At 40.7% G+C, this 21,865-nt stretch overlaps 1 long non-coding RNA gene across 2 annotated transcripts in view; it reads right to left on the reverse strand.

Annotated features, from left to right (window-relative positions):
- Positions 1 to 21,865, reverse strand: part of LOC116234983 (uncharacterized) — a 59,654-nt gene that overhangs the window by 32,177 nt on the left and 5,612 nt on the right. For both annotated transcript variants that reach the window (XR_016468713.1, XR_016468712.1), the window contains exons 4-7: positions 15,923 to 16,090; positions 13,295 to 13,401; positions 10,436 to 11,494; positions 9,873 to 10,016 (exon numbers count right to left, since the gene is read on the reverse strand). This is a non-coding gene — a long non-coding RNA (uncharacterized LOC116234983). The remainder of the gene's footprint in view (positions 1 to 9,872; positions 10,017 to 10,435; positions 11,495 to 13,294; positions 13,402 to 15,922; positions 16,091 to 21,865) is intronic.

Here is a 21,865-nt window from a genome sequence, read left to right on the forward strand (position 1 = left end):
TTGGAATATCTTTAAGCACAGACTTGGCACAGAGACTGCCGAAGTAGTGAGATACCAGTCTGGCTGAGCTTGTACCTACCCTGTGGCTGAGGGATAACAACAAATGCCTGTCAGCTACAGTTGGAAATATGAAGCATCTCCATTTGAGTCGAATCACTGTGCCAGTGCCAGGCACTGACTGCTCCACTAGGCACTTCATGCTGAGGAGAATATCCCTCACCAAACAACTTGTAAAAGAAGATCAGCCACATTCAAGTAGAAGCCACTAACTGAAATTGGCTTGTTACACAACATAAAGTGAACATTTTAAGAGAATACTTAAAGCAGTTTGTCCTGTACAACTCCTTATGGATCCTATTTCCAAGACTCATAAATTATCCAGGCTGTCTGGAACAAGTTCTATATGTGCTACAGATAGATACACCACAGAGCAAGAGCAGCAGGAGGACAGTCTCTTCCCTATAAGTATTACATAAATAATAAACATCAGTGCACAAAAGTTTGGAGAATATTAAGTACATGCAATGTTTGTGGCCTATGTTTGCACACCCATCAACTGACTTTCTTTTCTTGGTCTGCAATTGACCTTGCAATGTTCATTCAAATAACAGACTGGCTTCAAATACAAAGTTATCTTTCCAATGAAATTCTTCAATTGATAATATACTCCCACAGTTAAATTAACTAAACTTTTAACTACTCTACAACCTCACTTTTTAACATGCAAAACTATACAAGTATAGTAATAGAATAGTGGGGAAAATATTATTTATTTAACATGAACATTGATATTAAAAATGGACAGCAAATGCCAAAGTCAAAAAAATCACAGAGCTCAGGCAATGAAATGTGATGTGTGCTTTCATTCATGATATCGGTTTATTAATGTATCAAACAGGAAGTTTGGGCTGCATTTGAAGAGGAAATCAACTACATTTTTCTCTAGAAAGGGAATGCATAAGATTACTCAAGTTACCACAAAAATAAATTTACTAAAAGAAGTGCCATAGATTAAGTAGTTAGGCACAAAGAAAAATTAAATCCCTTCAGAATTTATTGATTTATGATACCATGTCAAGTTTGGGACATAAATATTTATTATCTCGCAGTTCTATCCCTTCAACACTTAGATCAATTTTATCCATGTCTTTCTAACAACATAGTGCTCAGCTAAGTCCACGCAGCTAACAGTGAGACAATGCCCTATTACTTTATCTCCCCATTGAGAAGCAGGGAGCTCATTTTATGTTATGTTATATTTATAATTTTATAAATTATGCCATATACAGTTGACACTGCAACACTGTTTACATACAACTGCACCACAAACTCCTGGAGTTGTCTAATAAATCTAAATTAAACTGCCAAAAAGTAGATGGGGGCAGTGTTTCTACATTTGCTCAGGTCTGCTGAAGGGAATGTTTCCTTACCTTGCAGAGGTGGTCAGTCAGTTTGGGTTCTTTTTTACCAGATAGTAGGCCATACCTTTCATGCAGTTGGCAGCAAGCATGAAAACTATCCACATGTAGCTCAGACCTCAGTACTACTGCTACCAACCTTCAATATCTAATCACACTGAACTTTCTGAATGATCAGGACAAGCAGCTTATGAAAAACAAGACAGATGCTTAAAAGAACAGACAAAAGCATCTATTAAACATGTGACTTGCATTAACACTAGGATAGTGGTGCTTGCATATGTGTTACTTACATAACACATAAATCATTGTTCTTTCCAGTGAATACAAACACATCATCCCAAAGAAGGGTGAATAGATAGTGTGAACCCATAGGACTTTGTGGTTGTTGTGGGTATTAGAACACTACAAAGTGTGAAATTCTATATTTTGAAATATATTTGCAATACTCCAAGACATTGAACTCTAAGAAATATGAAAAAAATCATACATCTTAATACAGTCATAGCACAGCACTAATTCGGCGCGGCACCTCCAGAGAAATCATTACTTCAGTTCACTGATGAAAACGGTTTTCACCAGGCATGCATTTGAACAAAAAATAAACGAAAATCACTCGTACTGAACTCATCCAGTGAACAAAGCAGGCCAAACACAAAGAGATTTCCAGCTGCATGACTGCCGTGTGCAGGACTGAATTTCCCCAGAGGGCACCATATCACAGGGCAGCAACCTGCCAGGAGGGTATCAGTCCCAAAGGCTTCTGCTACAGTAAAATTGGGCAACCATACATGCTTTTGCCAACACTGGAGAATGATGAGTAGAAGAGGAGGGAATGAAAGTGTCTCATGGGCTTTTCATGTCTCACCTTTACTACATACAGGTTTCGATAAGTGCTTTGAAGAGGGCAAAGCAGGGAATGTTTGTTCTGATGCTGTCCTTCATTGGCAAAGTACTTTCTCTCTCACTTATGCATCTGCTTTATCACTAAATTCTTCCTGCCAACAATCAAGTTTTCCTAAATACTAGAAGCAGATAGGTAACTTTGAAGGTTTAAGCCCCTATGCTCTTTTACTCTTTTAGTTGGACATCAGCGCTGACCATTTCTTCACTCATGCACAGCATAAACAATTGGTGTTTTCAGTGCAAGACTATAATCTGATCTAAGCCAAGACTTGAACCAAACCTCCTCCTAAGAGAAAAAGGAGAAGAAATGCATCTTTTTTTTTTTTTTTTATTCTTTATACAGAATATTATCAAACAGGCCAATATAGAGTCCAGCTCACAAAAGTAATTTCTTGAAAGCATATTGGTGGAGTGTTTGTTTCCTTCTTCTTTCAGGCTGAAAAGGAAAATTTTCTGTGAGTTTACTGTAATGGAGTGTTTGTCTCTATCAGAAGCAGTCTGACCTCTCCAGCCACAAGACGAAATACCAGCAGCCCACTCTGTCACTAGTTCACTATTAGGAAATTACATGGGAGGAAAAACACAACACAAAATTCAAAAAAAAAAAAAAAAAGAAAAAACAGACATCAGCAGGGGTAGGAATGAATGAACAGCTTAATAATGAAGCCAGTAAAAAGGAAAGTATCCTCCAGCCAATTGATAATAAAAGGTTACTTGAGGGAAAGGGCCAGCTTCTGGGCAATGTAAAGTGGCCCAGCTTCTCCAACCTCAGCAAAGCTACAGAGATTTATAGCAGCTGAAAAAAAAAAAAGAAAGAAAGAAAGAAAGAAAGAAAAAAAAAAAAGACAGAAAAACCCAGCTATAAAAATGGAATTGGAGGCCCACATTTTGAGAAGATTCCGCTCACTTTTAGCATCAGACTGAGGTACAGAGGTGACTCTGAGGGTTTGTTTCTGCGGGGGAGTTCCTGTGAAGTAAGCTGAAGTGTGAATTTACAGTGTGTATACTGTTGGGTCTTTAAGTAGGCTGTAAATTCAAAACCTAGCCTACTTTGCAGGGATTTCCCCAAGTAGATAAAAGCTTTAAATTGGCCTTCTAATCATGGAGGCAGACAGAATAAACAGACATTTCCAAAATTCCAGACCCACACAGGAATCTCTCAAATGCAGGTGTGAGTACCAGATAACATATACCATAGTCCTGCAAGTGCATGGTACCCTACTTTCTTCTCTCCCAAATCCCACTTCCACCATCTCTCTCAGCATCCCTCCACTTCAAGACAATACCTGCAAACCCCATGCCCCTATCCCAGCTTCAATCCAGATTTCCATGTCTTGGTGCCCAGCTCTCCCCTTCCCCATTTCATATTTAGAGGTCCACATCCTTCTTACCTACTTTGCCCTGACCTTCACAAGGGATGGTAAAATAGTTCTGGTACAAAGGTGTCTCCTATCAGTTCTTTGCCCCTGAACAAACCTAACCATGTCCTGCCCATTCACACGTCTATTTCCAAAAGATGGGAAGGCACTGAATCCTTGGGCTACCAGATGCCCTTTGAAGCCTCCTTCTTAAACACAGGGTTAAAGCTATGCAGGTAAATGCCATGAAGCTGTCCAAGATTGCTCACACTGTATTGGCTGAAAGATATTTCTACATGCTGCTGAATGGGAGGCCTGAGGCCTTCAGAAGGAGGAAGAGGATGCATTCACTCAGGCCAGACTTCATCAACAAGCTTGTGCCATTCCTCCAGGACTTGCAATGAGGGGGTAATACAGCAAAGCATTTATGCCTCGGTTGATCTTTACTGCCTCTAGGACCCCATACTGCTTTAACAGCTGTCTGTACTGTTCTGATGTGCTGGCTCAGGTACTCACTGTATCAGGTAGTCACCAGTATCAACTGAGTCCCCACCTGTGGCTGTAGCACTTTAACACACAATGATAGTACTACATCCTCACAGGTCCTTTTCAAGAAGTCTACTTAGTAACATTCTCTGTCACCTAATACAAACGCCAGATTTCTCAAGAACAGTTTGGAACACTTCCTATTCAATGCAATCTCTGACTTCACAAAGCATGGAGAAGAAATTCAATCAATGCTTACTAGTCTGAGCCGTAAGATCGATGAAGGAAGCAAAAAGGTATAAACCATGGTGTGAGCAGAAGGAACCATTTACAGTGAACAGTCATCACATACACTACAGTACCCAACTCTGTCCTTATGTGGTCCAGCCGGTAACAGCAGTCTGAAGAGCAGGAAGCACTTGCTAGCAGATGCAAGACTGGAAAGGGATCTGAGAGATGCAGACTGCAAACCAGTGACTCTTCCAGCACTTGTGTAAGTTTCATCTCAGATGTACATTAACATTCTGCATAATATGCATCTCTGAGAACAGAAAGAGCTCAACACAGCATGAGAGCTAAAGTCTACACTGCAGACCGCCTCCTGCATTCCATTACCTCAAGCATTCTGGGTGCCCTTTTTTGTTGTACAACTCACAAATACTTGTGTAACTAAATTCGACAAGTGAAAGTACTTAAAGCCAGCATCTGAGCTTCACAGAGCAGCCTTCAAGGAAAGTGAAGCTAAGCTTACATTATCTCAGGAGCATTTATTTGGAAGTGTTTGTGCTTTGGCACCAAGTCTTTGCCACCAAGAGCAGCCAAACCCCATCAAGCAACCAGTGTGATTAACAATGGCTCACAAAATGCTGTTATGCATTGATACACAGAGTAAAAAAGAAAAAAAAAAAAGTTACAGAAATTATCAAAGGTATATAAATACCAACAATTGTATCATCAATGTGATGCAAACAAGAAAGTTTAAACAAATTACTGTGTGTGAATTATTCACTTAACTGAAACAATTTCTTTTTCATCGCACCCTGTACAGGAAGAAAATCAAGACTACATAAGGCCTGACATTCAGAAGGAGGAGGAATATGCTGAAGGTTCAAGTTTCATGAAAATAATTAAATCATTCATTTTGCCTAACATAACTGCAAGTCTCTCAGGAGCTGTCTACAAGAAGCAAGTAGTTTCCATGCTGTCAAAGTTCTAAGAACAATATCTTGCTGCTAAACAGTTTCATTTTGTTTCTGTTTTTTTTTTATTCAGAAGAACAAAGCATATGATATAACATGCAAAACAAAGCATGAACAAAAAAAACTTACATGTTTTTTACTGAGAACAAACAGATACTCACTTTGCAACAAAACATTTTATAGCATCTTGCGAATATCATGAGGACTCAAAGGATTTTATGAGAAATTTATGGGATACTACATACTTGCAAACTGATTAACTTCATCCACATGTGGTACAGCACTTTTTCCCCACTCTGGGACAAGGCACTCAAACTGGACCAGACATATTGGAAAACAAAGTGTGGAAAGCTAACTAGCTGCATTTCACATTCTGAAACATGAAATTCTGAGGTTTCACAGGTAATTATGGATGTTAATTTGATCTTATATCACTGACTTCAGCAATGCAATCTATCATCAATGATTTCAAAACCACAGCAGCAAGGATATTTACCTGCTTCCCTACAGGCACCACACGCAATATGTGCACTATGACTAAGCTTAATTTAATCCAAGGCCAAGTTGACACAGTGTGCAGTGCCATGTGCAACTGGATACAAAGCCACACATTAAGTCACAATGCAAGCAGCAATGGCTGCACCAGCCCCCTATCCAGCACTCCACTAACAAACAATATTAGAAGGTTAAAAGAAATCCTACATGATTATGTAATGAAACCTTGTCTCAGCACATCTGCAAAACAAGGCTGAAGTTCCACTGAAAAGACAGCCTTAGTTCAGACACTTTGCAGTTCTGTCACCTTGTGATCTGAACATCTGTTAAACGACAGCAATGCTGTTAGCATACTCACGCATCTGTGTTCTGCATTTTGAATGACCTGTACCATTATAAAAGTACAGATACTTGAAAGGGATATCCTCACACAACTAGCTTACATCAGGCCACAGCCTAAGGCAACCCATGCAGAATCAGAGGTACACAGTGAATTACTGGAGTACAGGGAAAAAATTGCGGAGATAAAGGAGAGCAAAGTGAAAAATCAAAGCAGACAACAGGAGTCAAAGTGCAAAGGAGCTTCTGAAATAAACCTGCATACACCTATCTTCCTGCCCATTGAACAGAAAAAGGATGCAGGGACCAATGGTATAATGCTGAGTTTCCACAGGTCTCAAATCTATTATAGAAGTATTTTATTTACGTGTATGACGTACGAGGTGGGATAATGTATCTAGATAAGTGTATTAACTTTTGAAAGAACATTTTATGCTTTTAATTTTCAGTGTGCAATTTCATTAGTTTGTAGCTTTCCAAGGCTATGGATTTTCTGCCTGGTATCTCTCTCTTGATATTTAAAATCCCGGAGCAAGCTACTCCAGATTCTTACTGAACCTAATACCTACACAATAACAGGGATAACCACCAGCATAGGCCCTAAAAAGGGTACCTCAGGAAACTCAGTCATCAGAAAACATCCAGCAAAGCAAAAGAACAAGGCCCTTCACGTTAACTTAACAACCTATTATCCTCTGAAATCATCGTCAGTACCAATCCATTTATCCATCAACTAAACAAATGTGTATGAACTTCCTATGTAATAAGACACTGATTAAACCTTACAACATTTCAAGCAGAGCATATTTCTAAAAAAAAAACCAAACCAACCAAACAAAAAAACCCAGCTCTCTCATTAAACCTCAAAGGGAATTACACATGAACACATAGCATCAAAAAACCAAGAGCACATAAGGATTCTATCTAAGTTTTACTCAAAATTCAATGATTCTTTTTAATTACTTCAGTTGCAATGTCTTCAGAAGCACTGAGAACTGTTCTTTGAGAGAAGTAACCCATAAAAAGAGCACAGCTCTCCTTGCTTCACCACTTACTAGGGAGGCCTTTCTGCCTTGCTGAATGTAAAATATTTCAGAAAAACAAAATCAGGAAACAAACTGATATTTGGTCAAGAGAACACACTGAACTGAATAACTGTGGTTTTGGAAACCACCAGCTCTAGAGATGGGAAGTTTGGAGCAGAGAAAAAGGCTCTCTTTTTATTAAATAATCACTTGGCTTGAGGCTTTTCTGGTAAGACTCCTTGACATTTGAAACATGTGAAAGGCTACCTATGGATTTGGTGCCTTGACTTTTTTTCTCCTAACCTTTCTTCAAGAACGGCCAGCAATATGATCAGCATCAAAGTTTTTCATACTGGGTGCAGTGAGAATTGTTTAAATGTCACTCTGTGACTCAACGTGTAGAAATGCTGCAGGGTCATGGCACTGCTGCTTTCCTCCTCAGCCTGCACCTATTGCCCTCTTCTGCCTTTCCCCAGGAAAAAACAAAAAGAATTCTACAGAATTCTACATACTCTACAGATTGAACGTGGCTGGTTTCTAAGTAGAGATCTCTAAGTAGAGATCTGTTCAGATTTCCCTGGGTCGCCTTTTGTTTTCTTAGAGCTTCCAAGGAAATATTGCTCAGAAGCAATGAAGGCCAACTGTTCTTGGAGAAAGGCATACAACAACCAGCAAATTTAGCAAGGCTGCACAGTCAGTTTGAAAGAGGCTTGGAAAACCCTAATACTGCTAATATTTGTCTTGATAACTGCTGACAAGATCTAGTAAGAAGTCTGTGTTGTGCTCATGCATTTCATTGTCTTTCATAAGCCAAGATCTTATTAGCAAATAATTTTTTCCAAAGTTCAAAAGCCAAACAGTTGAGCATGCCTATTGCTTGTAGCAAAGATAATAGCTCTTGTTGACAAAGTGTTCTCAAAGTACTGACATACATAAACATGTCATACTTTGGTACATCAGCCATTTGTTAAAAATCTGTCACATTCAGGCTCACCTGACCACAGTATCTGTGCAGTCTTCTTGACTGTGGGATGGGAAGACCAAGAGCCTCAATGAGAAAGACAAGTAACTGCTGCAGAACAGCAGGAGAACCAGTCCAGAGGCCAAACATCGCAAGCCGAGAAAAGCCAAGATCAGTTCTGCAACATATTTCCTTACACAAACTTACATCATTAATTCTCTCTGTGTCTCTGTTCTGTAAAATTGTACTTTCATATGACAGGCTCTGAGAATAAACACAGTATGAAGTGGCATACTGACAAGGAACATGGAAATGAGTCTCTGAGTCTCTGATAACTCCCTGTTACCAATCAGTCATTTTTAGCACTCAAAATGAATGATCCCAGAGAATATTTCAATGGAAACTACTAACAAGAGACTGAAGAATCAACAGATTCCTGAACTGAATTCAGTTTCATGAGCATAAGCTCAGAGGATTCATTTACCATGATGATACCATTTGGAAAGCAGTCTTTCAAAATTACAAGCACAGCAAATCACCATCTAGCAGCAACGTTATTTCATGGCACTGGTCACAATGACCAAGGAAGCTTTTCAAGTAATGAAGAACATACTGGGATGCCTTGAGAGAAAGACCTACAAAAACAGCATATCCCAAACCTGAGACTCTTCTGTATTAGTTTTGCACACTTTTTATTGGTGCTGATGTTACACAGCACCACTAGCTCCTTCAAAAATGTCAGGACAGAATCCATCCTGAAATACCGGACTGCAGTAGCCTCAACACAGGTGCCAACTTCCCTGGGAACTTCTTTACCCTGAGGAGAAGGCAGACACTGCAGAACTTACTGTTACCTTACATATGTCCCTTCTCATGTGGACAGCACTGTTTCATTGGACAAAACCGCCCCACAACTCATCTTCTAAGATGTATGTTAAGGGGCCAGCATCTTTTTATTTTTTTCAAACGCATCCATCCAGTTAATCATCTCCCTTTTCTCTTTCTGAGAGTGATTACTGTGCAGTACAGATCACTGTGACCTCTTCACCTGCTGTATTCCTTAGGGCTGTATGTTCTGCCAGCATCTGTAACACAGAGACTAGTGGATTCTGAGTGTTTCCTGCCCTGCCACCACTGCTGTCCTCAGGTATCACAGGGTGTCTCTATGTCAGGTAGAGCAGGAGTGTGCTTTTTATGACAGCCCCTCAGTGTCTCCACATACAGTGCTGTGCTTGCACCGAAGAGCAGCCCCCAAGTTTCCCAGCAGCACAGGGGAAGCACACCAGCTGCACACAGCATGCAGTCCAGGGCACCCCACTGAAACTATTGCTCTCTAGGTCTATCCCTAACAGCTGTGGTGTTTCTGGAAAAGCTGCATTAGAGTATCATTCATTCTTGTTCAGGGAAAATTAAGAAACCCTTTCTACTTTGCACACCACCCAAAACTCACACCACTACCTAACTCCTCACCATCCACCCACCAAAAAAAAAAAAAAAGCAAACCAAGAAAGTGAAAAACAAAATAACCAATGAAAAAAAAACCCCAACAAGCAGTCTGATATCTTTCCTCTCAGATAGCATCTCCAGTGAACCACAACTTTTGAACTGTTAACATTTTGGACTAATCTTTGTTAAAACTGTTATTAATTAGGTCCTTGCTCACCTCACTGTAATCTGAAACTCACCTCTTCCTTTGCACCACTTTCTACTCCTCCTCTCTGTTTTGTATCTTCCTGTTCTATTTTACAGTTTCGAATAAAGCTTGAGCTCATCGCTACACCAAATCCATCTGAAATAACTCCTCCAACTTCCACAATTTCTTTGATTTTCTGAAAGTGAATTTTTATGCAAGTTATACCACCATGATCTGGGAAATCAGGATATCTATACAAATTTCACTTCCTCTAGTTTTCAGCCAGATGCAGCATGGTTTTTCCCTTTGTGTGCCAACCCAGGACCTAAGAAACTGAATGGAAGGACCTCAGCTGACTGCAACAGGCAGTCCCCTAACTTCATTTAATTAAGTCATTTAAACAACTGATACTATTTTATGTTAAATTTCAGGACTGTGTGACATTCAAAGATAACCACGTATGTTCTGTGTCTTTGGCAAATACCCTTTTCCTATTATGCAATCTGAAAAAATACTGGTTTTGTTCTAATGTAATTGTAAGAATCAAATTTATATACAAGACCTTTAGAAAACAGAGACCCACCTTTAAATGCAAAGAACAAACATTTGCATTACCTATTTATATTAAAATATGCAGAAATTTCCAAAGTATTCAGTCAACTTATAAATTTTTATAACTTCTTCAAATTGTTAACATTTTTTTAACACACAGCATTATTTCAGCTTTGTGGAAAGCTCAATAACAATCTTTCTGGTCTGGAAAAAAGGAAAGAACATTATAATAGAGAATGCAGAATAAATAAAAACAAAACAGTACAAGCCGTACATCCACACATACAAAGACAACTTTCATGGTGAGCTATAAGCAATTATAATAACACAATGTGCTGCATGTTGATTTCACCAGTGAAAAGAATTTCTCCAGTTATTGAAGACTTTCCTGGCAGAATCTCAAAAAAAAAAATCTGACATTCTCCCAATCTGACTTCTGTGCAATGCAAGTCATGCACATTTTAAACACTGATGAATAATGCTGCCTTTCTTCTACGAACTGTTAACAGCAGTAGAAACTATTATAGCCTGCTTATAAGCATGTCTCTGTAGTCAATACTCTCCAGACACTTAGCAATACTAAAGCTATTCCTGGGGCTAAACTAGAATTGCTATGCGAATACAAAGTTTGATTTATGTTGAAATGAAACAACAAACATCTGATCTTTCCTTCTTTAAATAGTCATTCATACAAACACGAGTATCAGCTGCATAACTAGAAAGTGATGTACCGAATTTCTAGAAATCAGACCAAGAAAGACCACCCACAGTTACCTTCAAGAACGATAGTTTTGTCAGAGGCTGAAAGATTGCTGGTGAAGGTACTCCATACAGCCGTGGCTGCCCTAAAGTCCTCATGGTGAAGCCTGTGGCTTATGAGTGATGCTTCAACCATCTAATTTTTCAAGTCTTCTAAATACACCTATTTGATCAGCAGCTCAGTACCATATCTTGGTGCTGTTCATCATCAGCTGCACTCAGACTGATCACAGGCTCAGTGGATTCCCTAATAAAATAATCCAGATGCATCCAAGAGGAACTTGAGGCCTCTATCTGCCAATGTTATTCTTGCATATCCCGAAGCACAGGCAGAAGCAGGAGAAATGCTCAGTCAGGGTTCCTCTGATGTTTTTGAAACGATGACCAGAAAGAGAAAGGAAAAGGCACATATGGAACAAGAACAAACGCTGAAGTACGTGCAGAATTGCAGACATGACCCATAGACTGATGCATATCACTAAAACCTAACAGCAAACTGATGTGCTGAAAACCTGGGTTTGATTTCTCACTCAAACTGCTATCGAAGTTCATTTACTTTTCAATGTATCTTCATCTTTCAGTTAACAAAAACACATATGTAAATATGATCAGTTTTGTGGACAGTTTGCAATCTCTGACAAATAGCAATTTAATTTGACCAGTAACAGTAATAAAGGGCAGCTAACTTGAAGAAAAACGCCTTATATCTTAAATCAGCCAGGAAGAGTGTAAAGATATCAAATTAATGCTTCAACATCTTCAAGACTAATTTTAAATTGTAGAGGAATGTGTAGCTGTTAAGAGTACCTAGAAAAGTAAAAGACAAGCTAATTGCTCAGTTCATTGTTAGTTTTTCCTCTTTTGTGAATAACCTTTTAAAGGCAATTCAGCGTTCTTTGTAATAGAAGTTTCAGCATGAACCAGTATTTCCCCATGTAGCAGAGGAACACCTCCACCTTCTCCAGCAGATACACAAGAACCAGCATAGCCTGTCTGCCCTTCAGTTGCCTCAGATTTTATCAAATAGAGAGCTGCAGATACAGCCTCAGCACTTGGCTGGAGAAAAATGCTAACTGGTCATATCAATGGCACATGCAGCATTGCTTTCCCAAACGCCACCAAAATTCACTTTGCATGGCCATTCCTGACAGGTTTGGAAGAGAATACATCTGTTTGTTCCTGCACTGTGGCCACAGCAACCCCAGGCAATGCTACAGGCTTGGGGCTGGAAGACTGTGTAGAGGAAATGGACCTGGCAGTATTGGTCAGTACCCAGCTGAACATGAGCCAGCAGTGTGAGCAGGTGGCCAAGAAGGCCAATGGCATCAAGGCTTGTATCAGAAATAGTGCAGCCAGCAGGAGCAGGGAAATGATTGTCCCTCTGTACCCAGCTCTGGTGAGGCCACACCTCGAGTACCGTGTTCAGTTTTGGGTTCGTCACTGCAAGAAAGACATCAAGGCCATGGATTGTGTCCAAAGAAACGTATCAAAACTGTGAGGGGTCTGGAGGAGTGGCTGAGGGAGCTGGAACTGTTCAACCTGACCAAGAGGAGGCTCAGGGGTGACCTTATGGCTCTCTACAACTACCTGAATGGAGGCTATGGTGAGGTGGGGGTCAGCCTCTTCTCCCAGGTAACAGCAATAGGATGAGAGGGAATGGCTTCAAGTTGCAGCAGGGAAGGTTCAGACAGCAATGCTGACCCTTATTATGGAATCTTTACTACAAAGCACCCTTCATCCTCTGGTGCTCCAAATCCTTCTTTCTGCCTCTTTGAACAATCTCATCTTACTTTAGCTTCTGTATCTTTGCTCCCTTTTTCTCCTTATTTCTTGATCTACAATTCATATTTGCTGATTTTGCTATACTTTGAAAGCTCCTTCAGGCAGAGTACATGGTTGTTGTGTTTTTCCTTCCCTTTTCTATAACATGGTACATTATTCAAAAGTTTTCCCATACCGATGGAAAGAAATGATCAGTTTACAATACTAAGCATATAGAAGAAAAAAACGTGTGCACTTAGAATGGAAGGGGACCCATTATTTTCATAAATTCTAATAGGTACTCAAGAAATTGCTTATTTTTCAAAAACACTAAACATGTACAATGCAATAAGACTTCGACATCGCTGGATACCGTTTGAAAAAAAAGCAAAAGACAGGTACCAAGGTTACTAGAAGCAGTCATGTCTTTTAGTGTGGAAATTTCAGCTCAGCTGTTTCTAAGTTCAGCACAGCCACAAGCCAGCACTGCGATCAGAATTCTCCAAGGCCTGCAGATGAGAAAAAAAAGTTAAATTCAAACTAACCAATTTCCAAGGTCATGTATTTGAAAGCAGGGCAGGAAGGAGTCAAACAGCCTTACAAAACACGCCAAGTAAGTACAAATCACACCGATACAAAATACTCACAGGTATTCTCTCAGAACTAGCTTGACTTTTTAAACTCAGTCATCAGTAGCTCTGTTGAGCAGAGTAAGAAAAGTCAGGTTGTGGGTCATGAGGGCAGATAATTTACAATGGGAGGCTGACACCAGACCACATGGAAGATTAAACAGCTTGGACTGAAGGCAAACTTAGAGAGAGGGTAAATGAACAGCTATTTTGCCAATCCCTATTGGGCACAAAATAGCAGTCTGCTACTGAGTGCAAATAACACACACACTTACAGCTGCAAGATGGGCAGAAAAAGCCAAAGAACCTTTTGGGGAAAAAAAAGAAAAAAAAAGGAAAAAAAAAAAAGAAGATTTCATGTGATTTCATCCATCACAAATGATAAAGAAAACTGAAAATTCTCTAGCACATAGGCACACTGCAAATATTAGAACAGACTCCAGAGTTCCAGAGAAATATCTGACCCTTGGCACTAATTCTGTAATGAGAAACCTTTCAGACAGGTTACTTCCTTATCTGTCTACATACATAGAATCATGGATAACTGAAAAACTCTCAAGCAGTATTCTGAGCTGCTTTTATGTTACAATAATTACATGTAGGCTGCTCAGAAGTGAACAGTATCCATACCATTATCCTAAAACATCCATGCAGACATTTATAATGCGTTCATCATAGCAAGGAAGGATCAGGAATATGAACACACAAAGCAAACAATGCTGCTAATGCTTCCCATTTTGGCTGGTAATGCTGTGTTAGTGTAATCCACAGGCAGGTGCTGTCATTTCTGACAAGACTGTTGGGTGGCAGTGGCAGGAATCTGTCAGATGCTGCCCACACATAGGCCATGTCCCACATGGCATGTTGACCTCCAAGGAAGAATTTTCACTTTAAATTTCTACTGGGAAGTGCTACATATACCTGCTTACAATGTGTAATGTATTACAGAGAAATGATGAAGCACAACAGTAAAGACAAAACAATAGGAAATAGCCTCCAAAGACAGCAGTAGAGTTACCAGGGCACATGCTGTGCTGGATCAGAGAAACAGGTTGGATCTTTGTGACTGAGGCGTGCTTGCCTCATCCAACAAGGTAATGGGCAAGGGCACCTCCAAGCTGCCTGTGCAGCTCCCTGAACTTGTGGTTGCCAAAGGATTAGTGGTGTCATAACAACTACTTAAAGCAGCCTCAGGCTTTGCCAAAAATAAACCACAAGTGCCTTTACCCTTGCGAAATCATGTTCACACCACTCACACTTCTTTTCGCCCAGAAAAAAAAAGCCCTGTGCCAATGCATAAGATGGATGTCAAAGACTCTTGATGTTACCTCAACACAACTAGCAACTACACAGCCTGTCACCTGATTATCCCTTAAAACAAGGCTGCTTACTCCAGCTTCCTGCCTACTTTACACCACAAAGTTCATGGAGAATCTGAGCAACCAGTTACACTTCCTAGTAGCTAAAAAAATATAGGAAGCTTTTGACTAAGTGTCTAGCAGAAGAACATCTGCACACAAATCCATGGCAACTCAGAGCACTTCTGCTCCTGTGCAGAGGTTATCAGATCCATAGCAGAACAATAAAAGCGAGCAAGATTGGAAGACCTTGGATTCAAGCAGTCCAGTGAAACGTCCAGCAATTGAAATGGACAGGGAAGACAGCTTTAATCCAAGTTATCAGACTTGCCACCTGAGCCTCTGAGACAAACATATATGTTCCCTTTCTTCACTCTGTGGTGAGCAAGCCTGCCTCTGCGGTGGAGGAAATGAACTGGATGGGTGGCAATAACTTCAGCTGCAGTACAATGGGAACTTGGTTTGGTAAGTCAGGCAATGAGATAAGTTCAGTACTGTCTCTTTAACAAAAAGTAAGAGGACTCTGAAATGATGATTTTTGCTTTTGGAAATTATATTAAGACCAGTGTAGAAAATGGTAGCAAAGAAGTGATTCATGAACACCAACAAAGTGATTCACCAGTGCTTTGCTAGGAAGTGATATCATCCCCACACATCTCCATGAGAATGGCAGAAGAGAGACATTGTTCCACAGGACAGGAAAGTGCCATATTCTCCATAAGAAAAATATTAAATCTGCAGTTGTGTATGGCAAACAAGAGGGGCATATTCTCAGTGCTCTAAGTCCTGATTCAATTGCCCAACACCAAGACTGCCAGATGCTTATAAGTACTGCTGAAGAATACCAGAACATTTCCAATATGGTCAAGGATCAACCACAAAATCTGGATATACTTTAAAATTACTCCAGCCCAACTAGATACTCCACTACCTTCCCAAGCTGATCTATCACTCCTTGCCCCAGTCCTCACGCCACAAACAGTAAAATCCTTTCTGGCTCCTCACTTAGTGGCCCTTATCAGTGTGCTCCTGCATGCTCTTACCTTAGTCCTGCATTCTCTCAGACCCACAGTATTGCCTCCACATCACAAAATGGGCTCTCTTGTGAGGGTTTTATATGCCTTGGTAGCATCACTCTCCAGTCCTTTGCTCTACCCAGCATGGTTACCCTATTTCCAGGTGTGCCAGGGCCGCACACATGTATGCAGCTGCTGTGGAGACAGAAAGCAAGGCAGTATTAGCTTTGAGTATGTATGCTGTATGCTGTCTTCAAGGGTGACACGCTTGCTGTTTTTTTCAGCTTTTAAAACTCTATCTCATGTGGGCCACGACCATGCTCTCTGCAGTTATTCTGGGTGGTATCAGCTTGTCAGCACCTCAAAGCCCTAAGTACTCTGCTATGCCTTGTAATTCATGATCTGCCCTTTGCAAAGCAGGCAGCAGTAGGCTTGCAGTTCTATAACTACTGAACTCACGATGACAGGTTGACATTGCCTGGACTAAGAGGATTTTATTTCTGTCAGTCATTCCTTCTCTTCAGCCTGTCCTGTGTGCCAAGATGTCAGCGTCCTACCCCCTAGTTCACTTGATAGCAATGATTCTCCTTCACCCACAACCTTCTTCTCATAACACTTTTCCTTTCAGCACCTAACATCAGCAGCCTACGGCACATGAAGCACAATAAAAGCAGTGCTGCTTTCCTCCCTAACCTTCTGCCAAGCTGTCCCTGAGACCAGGGCCAGATCAAATCCATGGAACTGCTAGAGAAGTGAGCTGTCAATTTTGGGAATCACTCATTTCTCCCAAACTCCTTGAATTTCCAGTAGGAAAGTTGGTGAACCTACTGCTACACAGACAGCAGAGGCTACTGAGAAATCAAGGCTTTGGGATCAAAACAAAGCAGCATTAGAAGTCATTTGCAAAGAAATCACAAAATATCCTGAGATGGAATGGACTCACAAGGATCATCAAGTCCAAAGACACCAAAAAGGAGAACAAGCCCTGTGCAATACAACGTGAAAGCAAGTTGTGAGTATTTATTCTGCAGTTGCTCCTAATATCCCAGCAGGGAATGGCCTTTTAATGCAACCCATATCCTCCAGGCAGCCAAATCCAGCTTCCTGGGGATCAGTGCTGTGGATGCGTGCGAACGGGACCCAGAACTGAGTACCTGTGGGATTTCTGATATATCCAGTCATGCTTAGTCTAGGCAGGATGAAGAATTCCTCATGCAGCCCATCCACGTTATTGGTTTCACCCAGACAACTAAGCAAGCCATTCACCAGCCTTCTAACTCAGCCCTCTAAGTAGCACCCAAAGAACAGACTGCAATGAGAGGTGGCTCTCTCCAGCACAGAGATGCCCATGGCCTCACACATAGTGGCAGACAGCTTGAATCCCAGAGACTTCAAATCTAGGACAAAGCAGTCAAAGGGAGGAGACAGGAAATGCGCTTCTCCTAACACACTCAAATGGGGAACTTGATTGCATGATTTTCCTGTGTGGTAGGGAACTAGGTTGAATATATTCTTGAAACAGCTTCAGTGTTCCTGTATACTAGATAAGATTTTAGGGGAACTCAATCAGCAATGGAAAATGGAAATGTCCCTTCCTCTGGCCAAACACACAAACAGCATTGGGCCTGATTTTCCACTGGCGACATTCACTTAAGATCACTGTAACCCTACCAACATTAACAGTTACTTCCGATACACTTAAATAAGAAGAAAATCTGATTTCCAGTTTGGCTTAGAGAAAAAGACACCGTGTTTGAAGTAAACAAGTAAGTAACCTATTACCAAACGCTGGTAGAGAGAATTTCACTTTGGTGAACATATTCCTTCAAGTTATTTCTATGATCTAGATAAACAGAAACTACTGGACTCATCTCTTTAAAAATTACCATCAATTAATCACTCCTGTATTACAGTGTTTCAATCCAAATAGTCTTCTTGGCACAGAACTTCCTTTAAGTCATGGAGGGATATTCCAGACAGAGCAGACAGGAATCGATCAGAGGTACCCACTTAATCTCTATTACCAAGAAAAGTGAAGGGTTCCATCTTCTGTGTAGTACAAAACCTCATGTACCACAGGAACAGAAGCCTAAAGGCCACAAAGTACTTTCACTTTGTGTGTGCATCTTCCAGTGATGTCAGCTGAATGCAAGCTTCTCCTTTTCAGCCAGTACAACTTTTTCCAGAAAGTATTTTCATAAATGCTCCACTGACTCTGGGCTTACATTTATGTCCCAACAAAATTTGGTGTCTCTCCAGATCACCTGCAGAACCAACCGTCAGTTTTACAGACAGAAAAAAAGAAGAAAAAAGGGAAAAAAAGCATAAATAAAATTTACTTCATCGAACTCTGCAGGTTCTTTGAAAGGTGAAATGTTTTTAAACATTGGCCTTAGGAAATATGTACTATGCTCACACAAGCTTGAACAGGATGAACACATTTCTAGGCTTAAGGACAGCTGATAACCTGTGGTAAGGTTAACAGAGTTGAAGAACTCAAGAACACGAAGGTGGCTTAGGCTAACAGGTATCATTTCACCACAGGACATGAGAGCAGAGTTCCTCCACTTGGTTCCTGAAGCTCAGCTGAGGAGGAACAGAGTGCTAAGCTGCTAAAACATGATTGACCACAATTGTCTTTTAAGCTCTTGGGTCTAGACTGCCCTTGTTCCAAAGGTGCAATACTGCAAGAAATACATAGCATACAACAGAACAGAAGAACGGCCATTTTCAACTTGTGCTTCTCGTGTAGCTTTCAAATTCTGCACACAGATTCAGCCCATTTTATCTTTTTGGTTACATTACAATATCTTTATAGTAAAACAACCAAATTCTTGTTATCAAACCCTTTTTTCACTGTAATCGTATGTCACCACTGAAGTAAAATAGATTCACACAGAAAGATTGCAATGACCTAATCAAAGTAAAAAATAATTAATCAACTATTTTTGTACACAAAATAAAAATCTGTCATTACAAAGCAACTAATGACCTGTTTCTGCCTTCAGTTACGTTACAGATTGGCCTCTTGGATCCCAGGGCTTATCATTACCTTTGCTCTCTCTGTCACACTCAAATACAGCTCAGTCAAACCAGAAGATCTGTGCTAACAGTTTGTATTTCTAACAATTAAATAATGATCTGCCTTTTAGAAGTCACTTAGGAATCACACAATTACTTGCACGTACAGCCACTTCATCCCTGGACTCTTGCTTTCATTCCCAAATACAAAAATGTATTAGAGTTGACCAGATCTGTTTCCATTTGCCCTAGTGCTACATCATATCACTTCCACCAAGAGCGACAAGTTGTTGATCTCCATAGCACACACAGGACAGCAGACTCGGTCAGGATACCTTTTCACTGAGCTAACTGCCATTAGCAGTGACTTGTCCTGTCTGCAGCATGGGTGGACTGCAGGGTTTCTGTTCTGTAGCACACACTGCTCCTTCCTCACTGCCCTCTGACTCCTGGGGAGCTGCACGTGTCCCTCCAAGGTCTTGTTTCACAAACAGACTACAGCAAGCTGCTTATCCCCCTCAATTCATTTGATTTACAAGAATTAAATCATGCTGAGTAACACTGAACAAAAGACAAAATTGTTTCTGCAGTATTTACACACAATAAAATGAACCAATACAGCAAACAAACTGTACACAACGTGCCCTATTATTAACTGAAACCAGAAGAAATACACTTCAGTACTTGCAGTGCTTATAAACATATGCTTCTGTAACCCAGAAGTATAACCAGAGCTTCCAGCAATTACTTAGCCCTCAACATTCTGAGCCATGTTTTCTCCACACCATGCACTCACAGGGACACACAGAAGGTCACATATAATTGGTCCCTAGCCCTGCTCCTTCCGAGCCCTCGGTGCTGAAGCCAGGCTTTCCTCCATCACCAATTTGCTCTGCTTAATTCTCCTGAGCTCCCTTCACCTACTGCACACCATGGTCACCGGACACACTGCCAGGCACGGTGCTGTGCAGGGCCCAGCAGTAAAGGACAGGCATCTTGGTGCCAGAGCACACCAGAATGCCACACCAAGCAGCACTCTGCTGTCAGTGAGGGGGCAACTACAGCATGCACAAGGGCATGCACAGCAATAGTCTGACAACAGAAACCCTAATAGCACTGCCCTTGTATGCTCATGACAGCTGGGCTAGGAGCTGTTGTTCTGCTCCTTTACAGGTATAATTCTTACAGCTTCATACCCATTACTTTATGCTTTTATTTCTTTTTGGTACCATAATAAAGCAATTCCCAGGTACAAAAAAATGAGACTGAGCAAGACTGGGATGAGATATGTCAAAAGATATGTCAAGAGGTGCAGCTCTCAGTGCCTAAGCAGTGCTGGCCAAACAAGCTGACATTCCTCCCAGCATGCAGCCTAACCTCAGCTGGGATTCACACAGCACATATACACAAAAATAAGAAACTGTGCTGCAGTATTCACATTATATATTTATATACACACATACAAACAGATGCAGGTGACCTTTTACACAAATAAACAGAGATTTTTAATAAATTCTCTAATATTTCTCACCATTAATGGAATCCCTTCCCAGTGTTGCTTTTCTGCCCCCACACAAGAGCAGGAGGGTAGAAGATACTCTCTGTGCTGAGCCCCCCCTGTTGCATCAGGAGAAGGCAAATCCAAAAAGTCACATGAATGAGGCCTTATTCCCCCTGTGCACCAGGAAGGACTCACCCTAACACTCTACAATAGGGCTAAAGCTTTCAGCTTTAACTCAGAAGCCCCAAGAAATATAGCCTATTGCAGAAAGAAAGCAAGAGACCAAGGGCATCCTCATAGATTTTGATAGGTGAAAGAAGTGCACAAAGTCACTCAACTGTCCTGTGGGCTTATGGTTCTGTTTGCATCTTCATAAAGCATCATAAATTTTAGTGTACACATAAAAATACAAATACAGATACCACAATGCCTCAAGTTTCATGCAAACAGCTCTCTGTAAGCAATGGCAGCCCCTCCTAAGCTGGGCATTGCATATACAGGACTCTGCAGGATTAGGCCCGTAAAGTACGTAGCTAAATGCTGGTAAAATGTGTTTACATAATCTGTAAATAGATAAAGAAAAGTACATTCACACCAGCTACTGGGGAATGAAAACAAATCATTTTTCTACTGCTAGAAGTACTGAATCACCTACCATCTGGTTTGGAGAAAAAGGACTCACTCTAATTCAGCTGTGAAGAAAATCCTGTCTAAAAAAAGTAATCACATGCTAAATCCCCCTACGTTCAATTTCCAGTCATTTTAACATGGAGACATGACAGAGTATTGTTTTCCTGGAGAAGAAGAAAGAGAAAAAAGAATAGTAAGAAAGATGTGAAGTTGTTAGGCCCTGATCTTGCAAACTCCAAATCCTTAGCTTCAGGGAATAGTGGAAGCTATTTCTCAGGAAAAGCTGAGTCTATGTATCAGCTTCTGCTGGAAGACATCCTAATTTCCTAGGAAAAATCTGACACACACTCGCAAGCATGCTGTGAAATACTAAAGTAAAATCTAGATACTAAATATCTGAACTAATTTCCCTTTATACACCGTCAACATTTGTTTTTTCCTCAGTCATACAAAATAGATACAAATATGTGTAGGGTAGCACGGTGCAGAAACGGTGTGTTACTGACAAGTGTATTACTGCAACTGAAAAAGAGCATATGGGCACATACGTGCTCCAAGTACTACTTTTGTCTTCGAAGTAGTCAAGTGCTGGCTGAGGACCACAAGTCCGAGAGAGATCAGTACAGCTGTGTGGGTGGCTTTAAGAGCCCTGTGGGGCCCGGCCTTTCGCCTCTGCCTGCCTCAGTCCACCTCTCCCTTGTTCAAACACTTGCACAGAACTTCCTTCCTCCATCCCAAGGTCTCAAGCAGTTAAATACGGACTCTTTATCTACAAGACAAAGACAGATTTCACTGGAAAACTGACTGATTAACCTAAA

This window comes from Phasianus colchicus, chromosome 8 (assembly GCF_987193195.1).
Source record: "Phasianus colchicus chromosome 8, bPhaCol1.hap1.1, whole genome shotgun sequence".
NCBI lineage: Eukaryota > Metazoa > Chordata > Aves > Galliformes > Phasianidae > Phasianus > Phasianus colchicus.